Here is a 6,000-nt window from a genome sequence, read left to right as displayed (position 1 = left end):
CTCACCACCCTTACCATCTAAAGAGAGTCTCTTCTGAGAGGTTTGCCATTCCCCCATTCTTTCTGCAGACTCATCTGCTTCTTATCTGATTGCTGCCTAGTCTGTGGTTCTTCCACCTGTCTCCCAAGATCACTTCCACATACCGTTATCTCCTATGATTCAAGCCCCTGCTTCAGAATGAGTTCCTACTTGGATTTGTAAACCTGATTGCAAAGAGTAGCATCCTGGAAGCGTTGTGAACTGAAGTACCCTTACAATGCCTTCTTTGGTCCTGTTAAACAAAAGAGTGATACCCATAAGGAGACATTTCTGTTCTGAATTGCCTTTCCTATTGTTCTATATAGGAAAGTGCAAAGATATATACTGTGGTAGATTCAATCTTGCTCCTCACTCTAGCCCTTATGCACCCCAAGGAATATACAGTGGAATCTCGGGTCACGACCATAATCCATTCCAGGACTTCGGTCGCAACCCAATTTGATCGCAAAGAGAAACGAGACTGACTGTGCATGCACCCACAATTCTGCACATGTGCGGAAGGGGAAATCGCTGCAGCTGTATTTCATTGGCACCCAAGGATCTGTTCAGGACCAGAAGCAACTATTTCCCCAAATTTTAGGTCATCACCTGATTGGGTCGCAAACAGAAGTGTTTGTGACCCGAGGTTCCACTGTATGAAGAACATATTAGTTCACTCTTTTCTATTGGGTGTAGACCAGCCTTCCGAAACCTGACATCCTTCATTTGTGTCGAATGATAATTTCCAACTGAGTCTTTGGCTGTGGGATGTTTTTTGGAAGATGCCGACTTCAGGAAAGTTAATCCAAATGTCCTTTACACTACTAGTGCTAAATGGAAATGGTAGTAACTCCTAGAGAAAGGCTAGGTCCTGTTCTTTTAATCCGAAGGACAATTTAGCGTGAATATCTTCAGTCTTGGGCTTACATGCCAATGTTTGTGTAAGAGACAAGAGCACCCTACATTAGAAGACCTGAGTTGAAAAGTGTTCCTTCTTCAATACGATGAACACACATTCATCAGTTTTGTGCTGACCTTCATATTACCCCTTAGCGGTGAACACTTTTTTGGGGGTCTACTCAAGCCAATCTAAATATAAGCGCTGTTGCAAAGTATTGCTTAATGTTGCCTTTTCCACAATACCAGAAAGGAATAAATAAATAATAATAAAAAATGAAAATGCCACTTATGTGTGCAACTTGTCTGTCGAGCGGAGGACTTCTAAACATGAATAAACTGGGCCTTGAGTCACATACCCTTTTGATAAATGAAACAGTGTGGTTTTTCTGAGTCCGGCTGGAGATGCAAGAGGCTCCATGAAACAAACCTGGGGAAGTCGGCAGGAATGGCTCTGCTTGTTTTGGCTCCCTCAAATAGCTTTCAGCCTCAAATCAAATACAGGGAGCATGAGAAATGCTGGCCTGTGAAGTCATGATTGTACTCTGAGCCTCATGCTAAGGCTCCCCTCTGCTTAATAAAGCTTCTTTTCATGTGAAAACCTGGCTTCTGGCAACATGGAAGTCCATTTGTCAGCTTTCTCTTTATGATATTGCACCTAGAAGCTGCCTTCCGAAAGCTCTTGGAGCAGTCGGAGGGAACTTCCTCTGCCTATGCAGCTCATTTACAACTCTGGGCAGGCTGTTTGTCAGCTGAGAAGGTCTCATGCAGAGCTGTCCAGCTTCTCTTTCTAGATTGACTTTCTGTTGCTTCAAAGAGGCGAATCTTTTCCACCCGTTCATAGCTTCAAATCCTTCGACTGCCACTACAGGCAGTCCTCGACTTACTGACTACAAGGCAGCCCAACCTTTCTGCTGTTAAATGAAACATTGGTTAAGTGAATCTTACCCCACTTTAGGACTTTTCTTGCCACAGTTGTTAAGCGAATCGGTGAAATTGTTCAGTTCGTAACAGTGTTTAAGCGAATCTGGCTTTCCCGTTAAGTTTGCTTGTCAGAAGGTCACAGAAGGTGATCCCATGACCCCAGGACACTGCAACTGTCATATATATGAACCAGTTGTCATCCAAATTTTGATCACATGACCACCGGGAAGTTGCAATGGTCAAAAGTGTAAAAAACGATCATAAATCTCTTTTTTCAGTCCCGTTGTAACTTTGAAGAGTCACTAAATGAACTGTTGTAAGTCGAGGACCACCTCTACACTACTGTATTGGTAGTTGCAATGGTTATTTCCCTCCTGTTTATATCATCTGAAGGTGAATCAAACAACTAGAGACCAATTTTTTATTCTTTTGACAATATACATATGTACTTTAGAATAGAGTTGATGAATGTATCTTTTCTTTTATGTACACTGAAAGCATTTGCACCAGGACAAATTCCTTGTGTGCCCAATCACACTTGGCCAATAAGGAATTCTATTCTATTCTATTCTATTCTATTCTATTCTATTCTATTCTATTCTATTCTATTCTATTCTATTCTATTCTATTCTATTCTATTCTATATACAGTATATACTTTGTATGGTATTCAGCTTTGTTCGGGTATTTTCCCACGTCATTGTAGTTGTGCTTTTAAAGTTGTAGCAACGTTTCGGCAGAATCTCATCTGCCATCCTCAGGCTTCTGGTTGTGTCCGTCTGTGGACAACCAGAAGCCTGATGATGGCAGATGAGATTCTGCCAAACGTTGCTACAACTTTAAAAGCACAACTACAATGACGTGGAAAATACCCAACAAAGCTGAATGCCATACATGTAAGTACCGCGAAAACTTAAGAAAACACACACACACACACACACACACACACATATACACAGGAAAGGAAAAATGGACAACTTCCTCACATATCTTAACAACCTACACCCCAAAATACAATTCACCATGGAAACAGAAACCAACAACCAACTTAACTTCCTGGACATCCTAATTTACAAAAAACCCAATGGCTCCCTAGGACACACCGTCTACCGGAAAAAAACACACACCAACCACTACCTAAATGCACAATCCCATCACCACCCTGCACAGATCAACTCCGTAGCCAAGACCCTCATCTCCAGAACCAAACGACTAGCTGACAAAGACCACCTGAGAACAGAATTACACACCCTCAGTAACGTATTAATTTGCAACGGATTCCAAAGAAACACTATCACCAATCTAATCCGAAAAGAGATAACCCCCAAAAACCAAGACACAGAACAAGACAATGGTATCGCACTCCTCCCCTACATCAAAGGCACCACAGACAAAATCAGCAAAATTCTCCACAAACACAATATCAGGACAGCCTTTGGCACTGACAAAAAAATAGCCAACATCCTAAGAAACCCCAAAGACAAGATTCAGCTAGAAAACCAAGGAGTTTATGAAATACCATGCAACAATTGCCCAGCCACATACATTGGACAAACCAACAGGAGAATAAATGCACGCATCGCAGAACACAAAAATGCAGTCAGAAGAGAAGAAAATATTTCCTCCCTCTTCCAGCATCTTAAAGCCACAGGACATGAAATTAATTATGAAGGAACCAAATTAATATCCAACACTGAACACTCCAGCAAGAGAATAATCAGGGAAACCATCGAGATAGAGAAATGCCCCCATAACATGAATGGATGGGATGATACCTCCTGCCTACCAGACATCTGGAAGCTAGCCCTCACCAACAAACGAGTCCCAGCCACGAAAACCAACACCAGACCCAAAACAACACGGGACACCACCGCCAATCCCCCTCATCAGAACCAGGCCCAAGCCCATCCTATAAACAAAGGGCAACCACCATCCAGAAAACAGACCACGGCTGCTGCGCCAGCTGTTGCACCCCCCGACCCCAAAACCAAACAAGCTGACACATGCCAGGAACACAGACCCAGACCCCGAACTCGAAGCCAGACTAAAACCCGGAATGCTACATCACAGCCACCCACTCAGGATATCACATCAGAAAACTCAGGAAATTACACCACAAGAACTCAAGAAGTTGCAACACAGCAAATGACCCAGGATATCACAGCACAAGACCAAGGATACCACAGCAATAAGTCTCACAAGGTCCTCACATAACCCATTACCCAAGCCGTTACTACACAGGAGGCTAATGGAAAAGAGATCAAAACACAAACGTCCCAGGAGATTACAACGTAGAATCCAGGATACGACAACAAAAGAACTCATAAGCCCATCACACAACCCATTACTCAAGCTGTTAAAACACGAGAGGCTAATGGAAAAAAGATCACTACAAAACAAACGACCCAGGAGATTACAGCACAAGATCCAGGATATCTCCACAACGAAACTCACAAGGCCATCACACAGCCCATTATACCAACATCAACTCCATCAATCAATCAAGAGGCAGCAGTGCAGCCAACCAGCCCAGCACACCAGCCCCCACCACCAGTATTTATAGAGAGACGGCATCTCCGATCACTGGCACGAAGCCGAAAGCACCAGCCTGAGGATGGCGAGTGGGACCTCGCCGAAACGTCGCCAAGATACTCTTAATCTTACATGGGAAAAGACCGGAACACACCTAGACCTACGTATCTAGACAACGTTTCGATGAAGTCTCATTAAAAGGAAGAAGCAGCTGCAAGCTCACATCACTCTGAGACAACAGAATAATCAGAGAAGCCATAGAGATAGAAAAACGCCCACACAGCATGAATAAAAGAGATGACACCTCCCGCTTACCAGCCATTTGGAAACCCGCCCTCATGAACAGACGAGTACCTAACATGATGAATGACACCAGACCCACACCCACGAGGGCCACACAAGATGCCGCCACCACACTTCCACATAAAAAGCAGACTCACACCCACACAGAAGATGAGACATGACCACAGACCAGAAGCCGCACTGCAGCTGCATCACTACCCACTTCAAACCCCTCTGAGCCATACATGAAGCGAACTGACCCCCACCATGAAGATGCAGCACGACCACGAACTCGAAGCCAAACAGCAAGATCACAGCTCACCAGCTCAAATCCCCCTGTAACTAAGACCAACCTGAGCACAACCAAGCCCCCACCTGAACAGAACACACCTCCAGCCAATCAGAACATGGCCAACCCCCAACCAATCAGAACACAGCCAAACCCCCAACCAATGAGACACACCCCCACCCAATCAGAACACAGCCAAGCCCCCACCCAATCAAGTCACACCCCCACTAGCAGTTAAAAGGAAGAAGCAGCTGCAAGCTCACATCACTCTGAGAAGCACAGAGCTGAAGACAGAAGCCTGAAGATGATGAATGAGACTTCATCGAAGCGTTGCCTAGATACTTCCAATCTTACGCCGGAGAAAACCCGAGATCCACACACACACACACACAAGACACACATATATATATATATATATATATATATATATATATATATATATATATATATATATATATATATATATATGTATATATATATATATATGTATGTATGTATATATATGTATATATATGTATATATATTCATTCATATTCTTAAGTTTTCGAGAGTATTTATATGTATGGTATTCAGCTTTGTTCAGGTATTTTCCCATGTCATTATAGTTGTGCTTTTAAAGTTGTACCAGCGTTTGGCAGAATCTCATCTGCCATCATCAGGCTATACAGAAGTCTGATGATGGCAGATGAGATTCTGCCGAAACGTTGCTACAACTTTAAAAGCACAACTATAATGACATGGGAAAACACCCGAACAAAGCTGAATACCATACATACATACATACATACATACATACATACATACATACATACACACAACAGAAACATATACTTTCAGTCCTGCTCATGTGTGTTTTTCTAACTAATTGGATCTTCCTCTTAAGAGTAGCTCTGTAGCAACATCAATATATTTGGTTAAAAACATTACAAAAATACTGAAAAGCCCCCACTTTAGTTCTCAATACAACCTCCCTCCCCCGCTTGCTACAAACAAGTTTTCAAAAAGGGAACATTGACATGACCAAATGTAATTGATCAAAATTATATCTGAAACTTGTGT

Source organism: Notechis scutatus, chromosome 1 (genome assembly GCF_049901735.1).
Source record: "Notechis scutatus isolate UNSWTSFEM ecotype Mainland chromosome 1, rNotScu1.2, whole genome shotgun sequence".
Lineage (NCBI taxonomy): Eukaryota > Metazoa > Chordata > Lepidosauria > Squamata > Elapidae > Notechis > Notechis scutatus.
Note: the sequence above shows the minus strand (reverse complement) of the source record.